Consider the following 12,721-nt stretch of genomic DNA (forward strand, 5'->3'; position numbering starts at 1 on the left):
TAAACATTATTAGCCAAGACATCATAAAATAGTGGGTTTTGTGAGTATGTTATATCCAAGTGTCTGTCTCATTATCATCTTCTTCATTCTGTGATAGGGTGATGTAAGCATGAATTGAAGCAGTTACCATTTTTGATACCATGTTCTTCAAACAAGGTATGACACATGAAGTGAGAAGACACAATAACAGTATTATAACACCAACAAAAACAAGTCCTTTAATCAGCAGGGACTTCCAAGAGCCGCTTAAAAGCCACGCAAGCCAGTCTTCTGTGTTTGTGGCATAGTCTCGGTGTTTTGCATCCCGAAGTTGTCTGAGTGTTTTCAGAGCATCAGTCATGTTCAATGAGTGCACATTATCTGGAATGTATGTGCAACATGTGTTGTTAAAGAGGACACATAGTCCTCCTTTCTCGGCGAGAATCATGTCCAATGCTACCCTGTGTTGCATTACTGCAATGCGCAGAGTGTCAATTTCTTGATCCTGTTTGTCGTCGATTTTACATGAAGCATTCAGAAAAAGTCCAAAACGGTAGTTCAGAGTCTCTATCCTTAAAGCGTGTTTTCCTACCCCCACCCATGGGAAGAGCGCGTGAGTAACTTTTTGTCTTTCAGTCCAAAGTTTAAATTCCTCTGGGACATCGGAACCCCATATGGAATCATGCTGCTTGAGGTACGGGGTGCTTCGTCTTTTCCTTGTTGTCGACGTTGAAGTTGACGTGGCGTCCATGGTTATCTTGAAAGTGTGGTCAGATATGAAAATGGGAGCGCACTGACCTGTCCAATTCCCAGGAAGGATGAAATAGGCCTGTTGGCCACAGAGCCAGGCCATCCCTTGCACCCAAAAGGTGCCATTTGAGATGTGGCTGCTCTTCACGGGCCCTCCAGGAGCGTGTGTCTGTACTGCTTTGCAGTTGGTGGTGTTTCCCATTGGCGTGGATCCGTTCTCTTGGCGGTAGCATAGGCTGTGGCTCAAATTCCCATTGTTTTCAAGAAAGACTGGGAATGATTTAGCCTTACTTCTGTGCTTCACTTTCAGGTCAACCCAGAACCATTCGTCACATGTGCCATTTCGTAGTCCAGTTGTGCATAGTGCTGGCACAGGTGGCCAGAAGGGGACGAGGGGGGGGGATGCCTCCCCTGCACCCTGGTGACACACCCGCACCCCTTCTGGTGTCCATTCCATTTTATCTTTCAGTGTCAGGTTTTTACCATAAATTAGATTCTGCAAAGGCTGAGCTAATGAAGCATATTCAGGTATCCAGCTTCTACAATAATTGCAAAGTCCTAAAAAGCTCATCATCTGTTGTTTCGTGAGTGGTTTTGGAGCGTTTTGTACTGCTAGTCTTCTGCTGTCTAACAGTGTTTTCCCTTCCCCTGTGAGTGTGTGTCCGAGGTATGTGACCTTTGGGCTCCACAACTGTAGTTTGTGCTGTGAGACTTTATGGCCCTGCTCAGCTAAATGGTGTAACACTGTCATTGTGTTTGCTTTACAGTCTGCTAGTGTGTTCCCCGTGATGAGTATATCATCTACATACAGGAGAAACTGTCCCGGGGCGGGGAGTGTGCACAGTGACATGGACCTCTTTAGAGCCTCTGCGTACAGAGTGGGGCTGTTCTGGAAGCCCTGAGGTAACCTCGTATATGTGTACTTTTGACCCTCAAAAGTGAACCCGAACAGATGCTGCGGGTGCAGTGGTACAGAAAAGAATGCATTAGACAGATCTATGACTGAAAACCACTGTTCCTTGGGGGTCACTTGATTCAGAATCGTATGTGGATTTGCTACCGCAGGTGGGATTTGTTCTGTTACTTCAATTATTGCCCTGAGGTCATGTACTAGACGGTACTTTCCCGTATTTGCTTTTTTCACTGGGAAAATGGGCGTGTTACAGGTTACATCAGTTGTTTTTATCAAGATGCCTGCTTTTTCCATGTCTGCAATTACTGGTTTTATTCCTGCTTTGGCTTCCGTTGTGAGGGGATACTGTGGCTTTACTGACCTGTAAGTTGTGGTGGTTTTTACTACGACAGGATCTGCTCCTTTAATTAGTCCTACGTCTGTTGGTCCTGTAGACCACAGCTTAGCAGGTAGTTCCTCTAGTTCTGGATGTTGCTCTAAAAAGAGTGTGTATCAACCCTCACTAACTTCATACACGCTAACCTGTCTGTCTGAGTGTCTTTATTCACCTGTTTGCTGATTAATTGCCGGGTTGTCAGGTCCCCCTCATCGACCCCCACCGTCGTGGACCACTTATAAGAACGCTGGCCAGAACCCGAATTCACGCTTCTGGTCTTTATCCTGTACCTGGACAGGAGCTGTCAACAGACTTCAGCGCGGGCTTCTCACGACGTCAGGACTCGATGAGGTTTTCCCGTGGGGTCACACAAATCTGGCAATGCTAAGACTGTATGAGTTTGGAGTGCAAGTTTTAGATTACTGAACGCTTCTTCTGCTTCTAAATGCATTCTTAAATGCATTTAGAAACCCTTCTAAAAATGCTTCCAGCCCTTTTCCAGGCGAGCCTTTACTTTTAGGAATGCTACCAACCCCTCTGGGCGAGCCTATACGTTTTACGCGAGGTGTCTCAGAGTGTTAATATTCACCTGGTTGCTGATTCACTGCCAGTCTCTCAGGTCTGCCTCATCGACCCCCACCGCCGTGGACCACTTCTAAAAACGCTGGCCAGAACCCGAATGTCACGTCTCTGGACTTTTATCCTCTACCCCAGGGGTCTGCAACCTTTAACACCCAAAGAGCCACTTGGACCCGGTTTCCACGCAAAAGAAAACACTGGGAGCCGCAAATACTTTTTGAAATCTAAAATGAAGATAACACTGTATATATTGTTTTTTGTGCTTTGTGCGGACAACTAAAGTAAGTAAGTAAAGTTTATTTATTAAGCACTTTTCACAGACAGGCAGCCACAAAGCGCTGTACACAAATATTAAAATAAACAATACAATCAATAGACATTATACACAATGTAAAAGATCAAATGTAAATAATGTAAAGAATATAAAATACGTAGATCAACAAAAGGCTTGTTTGAACGGAAAGGTTTTTAACTGCTTTTTAAAAGAATCTACAGAGAAACTAAGGTGTGTTGCTTATGTAATCCATGAAGTGCTACAGAGAAAATTACATTTTATTTATGTAATTAACACATTTTAAACTCTTAAAGAAATATAACAAAAGCAAAGACACCCAGCTGAACTAAAATGATCCATGTAGCAAACAAAAGCTGTTGTGAGCCACCACTCTTATATCGCCTTTGGGCTGTTGGAGCCTTGACCTGACTTTTAAAAAGTAATTGGAAAAAAAGCACTATGCCGTTAAAAAAAAAAGGATATTTGCAAAATTCTGCCTAAATATCTGTTTTACCTTGTTAATGTGTGCGGTGGGGCGTGGTCTGCAGTGCCGCTGCATTGGAGTCGGACGCACCTGAGCGGCACCCACAATCGCGCCTCTCCGCCTTAAAGTCTGTGCTCTCTCTGCTGTTGTGTTGTCGGGCTGTGAGCTGAAAAGCTACAGCCGGCTGTATGCGTACAGCAACCGTGTGTGAAAAGTGGTCAATAAAGAGATGCTGAAAAGCATGTTCATGGAAACATCGTCGGGTCTGCCGTGATGTGTTTACAATGAGACTTCTGGTCCCGAACCTCTGCGCACAGCGTCTGCAAATCGGGGCTTTCATCTTTACGCAGGACTGTAAGCTGTCATCTGTGAGGCGTGAACAGTGTTTGTTTTTAACACAGTTCACGGTGGAGAACAGCTGCTGACATAATGTGGATCCGAAGATCCATAATCGGCCTATCTGGGGTTGAAAGTCTCGATACATGCACGGCGTTTCGGCGGGTACACCGGCTTCCGCGAGTGTAACGCTTATTTTGAGCGATGAAAAAAATAATAAGATATCATTTTATTTTTATATTTCAAAATCACAATAATCTTCCAATTTAGAACTACAAGTTAAAAAAAAAGAACTAAACACAAATAAAATGCACTTCAGCGAAATACTTCTTCTATTTTCCCAAACCACCCGGAGCCGCAAAATAAGGACTAAAGAGCCGCATGCGGCTCCGGAGCCGCGGGTTGCCGACCCCTGCTCTACCCAGAGAAGAGCTGTCGACAGACTTCAGCGTGGGCTTCTCACGACGTCAGGACTCGATGAGGTTTTCCTGTGGGGTCACACAAAAGTGTAGTGTCCCATCTGGTTCGAAGGACCAAGAAATGTCAGGAGTTTTCCTGTATTGCAACTCAGGTCAGAATAAAGACACTCAGACAGACAGGTTGGCGTGTACACGGGCGAGACTCATGGAGACTCGCACCCTGCAACAGTTGTCAGCCTTTATTCATAGCATTCTCAGAGACGTACAGGAAGAGATAAAATAGAACTGTGCTGCGTGCAGGCTTCCTGTTGAGTCTGCACAGAGCGTAACTTCCCCATTTAAGCTGAATACTGAAAGAGCAAACACATCTAGATAATGAAATGTACTTTTGAGCATAACATAATAAAAATCCTAAAATCCTAAAATCCCTTAACAAAGAATTAATCCAGTTACCATTTCTCTTCGTCCTTGCAGAAAATTGCTTCCTCCAACTGTGGTTCCAATCCTCAAATTGTATTTCTTATTTTTGAATTAATTTATTAATGAATTGTCCTTGTTTTTTTTTAATATATTCCTTCTAATATCTAGTATCAGTTCCACCAGGGCTGGGGAGTGACCTGCAGTGCTATTATAGCTGTACTACCCTCTTTTGCACACACGGTGTCGCACTCTGTTGAATAGACTTGTGCTTGCTTCTTCTTCTTCACTTTCTCTCAGTGTTCTGGTCTTTCTGGTTGTGCGATTCTTTTGACAAAGACAAAATGAAAAAAGACAGGAGGGAAGAGTAAAGAACTACTACAAACAAATACATACATTTACCCTAGGGGTGTTTTTTGATTATTGATTTATCGATTAAAATCTATTCTAGCTTGGATAACGTGATATCGATTCATTAAATCCTGAATCGATTTTTTTATATAAATTTATTTTGCCCGAAACGCCAGAATCTCAGGTTAAATCTCAAAAAATTTCAACAACCACCAAACAGCTAAAACAGTAAATGAGAGCAGGAACACGGATTCTGCACAAAGACGTAAACACGAAGCGCGGACCCGGCGACGGATCAGAATCAGCGAGATGTGACTTTCTCACCCGATGGCACGGACACGGTCAGGGCTGAAAGCCGACAGCTCGCTGATTCTGATGCGTCAGCGGGTCCGCGCTTTGTGTTTACGCCCGTTTTGCGCTGATTCTGAAGCTGCAGGTTTTTATCTCTCTCCAAACAATATTGACTGAACCAGTGTAACTCCGCTCAGTCTCTATCTCCGGTGCTATAAGAGTAAAACTCTCTGGACTCGAGATGGGTAGAGCTCAGATGTGGTTTATTCCCCTCTTGTGGGTCTCTGCAATAACATGGGATATGAATAACCATGGGTTTCAGGCAACAGCATTCCGCCCAAACACAGCAAAAGCTTCCTTGTTCTTGGAGGCGACCTCAACCTGGGACTAAATGAAGAAATGGATAGGCTCAATACAGCAGGAACTCAGCATAACTGGCAGTCCACAGATATAATCAAACAGTATATGAGCGACTTTGGCCTTTGCGATGCATGGCGCTCCCTCCACCCCAACAGTAAGGAATATTCTTTCTTCTCACATGTTCATCACTCCTACTCTCGTCTGGATTATTTTTTGGTCAGCAGCTCACTGCTGAGTGACATTTCAGACACTGAGATTCATCCTATAGCTGTCAGCGATCATGCTCCTGTATCTTTAACACTAATGCACAAGAATAATACCACACCAAGTAAAAACTGGAGATTTAATACATCGCTGCTCAAAGATGAAGAGTTTATCAAATACTTTAAAAAAGAATGGACTTCATATTTAGACTTTAATGACATTCCTGGAACATCAGCATCTGTCCTCTGGGAAGCAGGGAAAGCCGTGATGAGAGGTAAAATAATCTCTTTCTCATCACATAAGAAGAAAGAAGAAAACAAAAATATTCAAGAACTAGAAAAAAACATCAAATCCTTAGAAAAAGCCTATGTATCACACCAAGATCAAGAAATATTAAACAAAATACGCAAAACAAAACTAGAATTAAATGAAATTATTAATAAAAAGACTAAATTCTTAGTACAAAGACTTTGCCTGCAAAATTATGAACACGGTAACAAATCCGGACAATTTCTTGCTAACCAGTTAAAAATCAATAAAGAAAAAACAACTATATGTGCTGTTAAAGATTTATCTGGGAATACAATATATGATCTTAAAAAAATAAACAAAATTTTTAGGGATTTCTATGAAACTTTATATACACCACAAATAAACCCATCTAAAAACGAAATTGATCAGTTTCTGGACAACATAACTCTTCCAAAATTATTAGACACCCAAGCAATGGCACTGGATTCGCCACCGACGCCAGGTGAACTCCAGGAAGCCCTGATAAGTATGCCCAATAATAAGGCTCCAGGTCCAGACGGCTTCCCTGCAGAATTCTACAAAGAATTCTGGACGATTCTAGCACCAGTTTTTCACAGAACGTTGTTGGAAATCAAAGAAAAGGGCAGACTACCACCAAATATGAACTCTTACTAAATATGAAGTCTCTTACTAAAACCAGGCAAAGACCCTGTATATCCCTCAAGCTATCGTCCAATATCCCTTATTAATGTAGACCTCAAAATAATCTGCAAAGCTCTCTCAAAGAGATTAGAGAAAATGACCCCCCTCTTAATTCATCCTGACCAAACTGGTTTCATAAAAGGTAGGCACTCATCAACAAATACACGTAGATTACTTAATTTAACAGACTACTCATGCAGTAAAAACATTGAAACCATAATATTGTCTCTTGATGCAGAAAAAGCGTTTGACAGAGTTAACTGGAAATTTCTATTTGCAACTTTACATAAATTTGGTTTTGGATCTTCTTTCATAAACTGGTTAAAAATATTATATAATTCCCCAACAGCTTGTGTCAGAACAAATGACCAAACATCCTCCAGCTTCTGTCTCCTGAGGGGCACCAGGCAGGGATGCCCACTCTCCCCTTCACTGTTTGCACTTTTTATTGAGCCACTAGCAGCAGCAATTAGACAGAATTCAGTAATTAAGGGCATAAAATGCAAGAATGTAGAACATAAAATCAGCCTTTATGCGGATGATGTGTTACTTTTTCTCCAAAACTCACAAACCAATATCTCTGGGGTGATTGAATTGATAAATTCTTTCTCAAGAGTCTCAGATTATTCAATCAGCTGGTCAAAATCTACAGTTCTTCCGATTAATTGCTCCTTCAATAATTCTTCTCCTACACCACTGCAATCTGGAAATATAAAATATTTAGGTATTAATGTCTCTCCTAAGCTTTCAGAATTAACTAAATTAAACCACATCCCGCTTTTAAAGACATTAGAAAGCGATCTGGCTAGATGGAAATCTTTACCCATATCACTCATGGGAAGGGTTGCCGCTATAAAAATGATGGTCTTGCCAAAAATAAACTACTTGTTTTCAATGATCCCAAATAAGCCATCACAAGATTGGTTCAGATCTCTAGACTCATGTATTTCTAAATTCCTTTGGAAAGACAAACCCCCACGTATCAGCTTAAAAGCATTACAAAGGACCAAGGATAAAGGAGGATTAGATCTGCCTAACTTCACTATTAATCACTATTTTTTAGCCAACAGGCTTCAGTTCATCTCTAGATGGTTTAAACACAGCTTCTTAGATGAGCCCTGGCTAGATGTAGAACAGGCACTATGTAATAATCTAGAAATTTCAGACCTACTATTTATCAGCTCAAACATCAAAAGACATGAATGCTTTAAAAGCATCAACATCAGCTCTTCTCTGACAGCATGGTGGGAGTTTCTAAAAATGACAGCGTCCTCATTAATCCCATGCAAACGTACACCTATCTGGAACAACCCTGACATATTACAAAACAATAATATGATTAATTTTCCAGAATGGAGTTGTAAAGGAATTAAATACTTAGAACATATATTAGAGGGAACAGAATTTATTCCATTTGACAGACTAGTTACACAATATGGGATCAACAAGAAAAGATTTTTAGAATATCAACAAATTAAATCCATAGTAAAAAAGAGATTTAACCTCAGTCAAGCTGAATTACAAACACCACCAAGTGCGGTACACTTTCTTACTCTTAAATCCCCCAAATTATTATCTAAAAGATACAGAACACTTTCTAAAATAGATGAATCAATATCCCTTCCTATTGCAAAGTGGGAAGCAGATTTATCAGTAAGCTTAGACCAAAACTTCTGGTCTCAGATATGCTTAAAAACATTTAAATTGACTAAAAATCCCAGTCTGCGATTAATACAATACAAAATACTACATAGAGTGCACTATACTGGTCATCGGATGTTCAAGATGGGCTTTACATCTTCCAACAACTGCTCACACTGTCAAGGCAATACACCAGACAATTACATCCACGCCCTTTGGTTCTGTCCACCAGTGCAGAAGTTTTGGCGCGAGATATGTGAAGACTTATCAAAGTGTCTGAAATGTAACATTCCAGCCTCCCCTTTAGTGTGCTTGCTGAGCAACTTGGATGAGGTCACTGCAGAAATAAACACAGCCCACATTGTTTTTACAGCCCTGTGCATTGCCAAGAAAACGGTCCTCCTTAACTGGAAAAATAAAAATAATCTTAATTCTAATCAATATGAAAACCATCTAATAGATCACATTAATCTTGATACAGCCTCTGCCACCACATTTGATCAATCCCTTTGGGCTCCTTTGATCGGCTTCATCACCTAGTGGGGGTGGGGGGTCATGGTTTGGTCCTGCCTTCGCTATTGTGGTTGATGTGGAGGTTGGAACGGGCTTAGGGCGCCAAGAGAACCCCTAGAGACGTTATCCCTGGAGGGCTCAACCTGCGGGGTTGTGGTCATAACCTGGTTAGTGGCTCTGGTCACTCTTAGAGGGTGTTCTCCTCGTGGCTGCGTGCAGTGGGGCTGGGGGATGGTCTGTACTGGCGGACGTAGGTTACTGGCCTGGTAGCCTGGCTGCCCCTGAGTGGATCCGGGGCAGGCGTGGGGGCTTGGGGTTCGGGGGTGCTTCGTCTCCGTGATGGGGCTCTGGTTAGGCCTTGGGGGCTTCGGTCCTCGTCGGTGTGTCGCCGAGGTTGTGGGCGGGTGGGTGCACGGGGGCTCAGCCCTGGCGCAGGGGGCCTCTGGTGCATCGGCCTAACTGGGGGGCTCTTCAACTGGCAGGGAGGTTGTTCCATCCTTGCAGAAGTCCACTATGCAGGTGGGGGAGAGACACAGGAGAGGTGGAGAATAAACCTAACCTGGGTGTCTGTTGTCTTGTGTAGTCTGGAGATGATTGAATGTTGGGGTGGGTATAGTTTCCTCTGCGGTGGGGTAGGGTGGGCTTCCCCAGGTCCTGTGGGGCTTGGCGGTGCTGCTGCCGTAGGCCCCGGTCTGGATGGGCCTGGGCTCCCTTGCCTTGGTAGGTACCAGAGGACGGGGGTGCCTACTGGGGTCAGCAGGGGAGCTGGCCCTAAGGAGGGGCATCTTGCCCCTCCCTTCTTTTCCTCCCCATCCCCGGCTGCCTCCCTCTTCCCGCTCCACCACACCCACCCACACAGGTAGGGCCTTGGGGTGCGGGTGTGTCACCAGGGTGCAGGGGAGGCATCCCCCCCCCCCTCTGTCCCCTTCTGGCCACCTGTGCCTCAATTTTATTCCACAACTTAGACATCCACATTATTCACACTCTCATAACACACACATACATATAGGGCCTTGAGGGTGACCACGTTAACGGCGTCCAGTGGACGGTCTGTGTTTTCAACCCTACCTCTGGCGCCGGTGCCCACCTGTCAATTTTAAATCCATGTAGACATTGAGGGTTCTCGGGAGGGGCCATGCTAACACCTGCTGCTCTCTGGCAGCAGCACCATGCCCTCCCTTGTTTTAAATGCACTTTAGAACAACACGCAGCAACACTACACATGAGCAGGAGGAGGGAGGTATGGGGTCTTCACACACCCCCATTCTCTACTAGCCATCGGGGCGGGGGACTGGGAGGAGGTGTTGGCTGTCCGATTGGCCTCCCTGCTGCTGCGGAGCCTGGGGCGGTCTGCTTGCCTCCACCCCGGGGGAAAGGGTCACATCTCTTGGGTCTGGGTGCCGTTTCCCCCTCTGGGGGTGAGGGTACCTGGACCCGGGGTATAGAGTATGTTTGGGGAGTGTGATTGTGTGTACATGTCCATGTATGTCTATCCCTACGTTGGGTGAGTGCTGAGTGTTTGTATATGTGTGCATGAGGGTGGGAAAGCATGTTTATGTCTGTGTGTGCCTGTTTGTCTGTGTCTATATGTCAGGTCGGGTCTTAGACTCCACCTCCCTGGGTACTCCCAGGCCCTCCAAGTGTGGAGGCCTATCTCCCCTCACCACACTCCCTGCCGGTAACTGATGCCCTCAGGGGTTGGTGCATTGGTGGTTCTTGGTGTCCGGGGCTGGGCGCTCAGGTATGCACCAGCTCACTCCCGGTGGCTACTTGGCGGGGCCTGGTGCCTGTCGCTCGGTCAGGCCTCTTCCGGGGCAAAGGGGGCCCTCGGGCCTCTGGCCTCGGGGCCTGCAACTCGGATCACTCTGGCACAGCTGGCTGCCTGCAGAGCCGGCGGGCACGCCGGTGCAGCCTCCTCTGGCTTCTGCTCCGTGGCTACTGGGTGACCCCTCGTCTGGGGATCTCCTCAGCCCTTCCCAGGAGGGTGGCACGGATGCCCCTCCGGTCGTACTCCTTGGGCTCTTGCACTCTGGGGCCTCTGGATGTCTGGAGCCTGGCTCCCCTCCATGCCTGCTTCATGCCCTGGGGGACGGGGCTATGGCCCTCCACACCCTCTAACAGACCATTACATGGGGAAACCTTTTGTATACAAGCGCGCTCATCCACACAGGTGTGCACACGGGTGTTCACTGTTCGTAGACATAAACTACACCTTTCTTAGCTGCTACTTCAAAGCACATTGTGCGCTGTCTGTCCTGCGTGCTGCACAACAACGTTCAATATTTAGTATTTACTGCTGTTCACACTTAGCTAGATTACTGTGATGGTGTTGTGTTTAGTATGTTGCTTTGTTTTTTTTGCTTGTTTTCTCTTCTTTTTCTCTCAACAGGTGATCCAGGATTTTTTTTTCTCTTTGTCTTTGTAAGTGCCCTTTCTCACCGTCCCTCTTCCCTTCTGTTTTTCTTTTCCTTCCTCTCTTTCTTTCTCCCTTTCCTATCCCCCAGTCATGTCTGTCCCATCTGTAACAACTGAAAATAAAGTAAATAATAACAACAAAGTTTGATCAAATGGACCAATACGGCAATGCCATGATGATCCATTTGGCAAAATAAATCCATTTGGTATCCTTGTTGGTCTTCAGACAACAATTTTGACGGCTAAAGAACCAAATGGGACAGACAAAAAAAAAAAAAAAAAAAAAAAAAAAGCTTCCTTGCTACTAACGGATAAGCTAATGATCGTATAGTGGAACTCTTAGTTTTCTTAAAATAAATAAAAACCAAATATTGATTGAAAAATAAAATAGCAACAAAACTTATTACGGAAAATAAAATAAAAATATTACTGCATTGAGGTTTAGGTAAAAAAGAGAAATTAATTCACTTAAATGCACATTCATGTGAAAATAAATAAACTTCCAGACCAAAGCCAAAATTTCCTTTCATGTACAATATTAAATGGAACAATGCTGCCATCTACTGGGCAAAACTTAATAAGCAGTGTTTCTTAACAGAGTTAGTCTGCCGCTCAATCAAATACATGTTTCAAAATACACATACCTGCAATAACATGGGATATGAATAACCATGGGTTTCAGGCAACAGCATTCCGCCCAAACTATCTAGAGAAGTTTCAAATTATTAGACACGACAGTCTCCTCTAGCTGTTAGCCGCTAGCTCAACGTGTCCATTTTTCCTAACGTCTAACCCACTAATTGGAAAACAAGATCATAAAACTGAAATCTACTCAGATGCTACTGTATGGACAGTTCATGCTGTTAATGTACTGTCATGTTAACCTCAATGAGGATCTTCTAATATGTTTTAAACTCATGTTCAGTCACGGCAGACTGGGAAAGAACTTACCACAGCAAAAGCTTCCTTGCTACTAACGGGATAAGCTTAGGGAAAACCAGTTTACCAGTAGCAGACTTCCGCTGTGGATTTTCAAAATAAAAGTTTCAAGATAAACCCATGGTTGCAATCCCAAGTTTAACAGGAATTTAACAACATATTCATTCTTTTACATCGTTACATACACCCCCCTTAAATTCTGTTAAACTCCAAGCCAGTTCAAGGGAGTATAAAGGGCCAGAAACAAAAGAAACAATGAACAGCAGGTGCTTTAATGTGAAATCAATACACTAATGTTCATCGTTGTTGATACAGAATCCTTTTATATAAAAGTGTCAAGGCATTGGGTGGTACCAAGCCCAATACCTTCGACAGACTAGAGAAGATGCCATCTACACCTCCTTAACATCACATATAAAAGCACACAAAATAATACCCCAAAATCACATCCTGGACCACAAAAAAAAATAGGTCAAAAGATACATGAACCCAAGTTAAGTCCTTTAAATCTAAAACATACTAGTCA

General features: G+C 43.9%; 1 long non-coding RNA gene across 1 annotated transcript; it reads right to left on the minus strand.

The window, feature by feature from the left end:
- Positions 1-5,389: 5,389 nt before the first annotated feature.
- Positions 5,390-12,350, minus strand: LOC109200646 (uncharacterized). The gene is made up of 3 exons (XR_002060805.2): positions 12,208-12,350; positions 11,901-11,958; positions 5,390-5,453 (listed from the first exon to the last, which is right to left on the minus strand). It is a non-coding gene; the product is annotated as an uncharacterized LOC109200646 (long non-coding RNA).
- Positions 12,351-12,721: the final 371 nt, after the last annotated feature.

Source organism: Oreochromis niloticus, unplaced genomic scaffold, assembly GCF_001858045.2.
Source record: "Oreochromis niloticus isolate F11D_XX unplaced genomic scaffold, O_niloticus_UMD_NMBU tig00001296_pilon, whole genome shotgun sequence".
NCBI lineage: Eukaryota > Metazoa > Chordata > Actinopteri > Cichliformes > Cichlidae > Oreochromis > Oreochromis niloticus.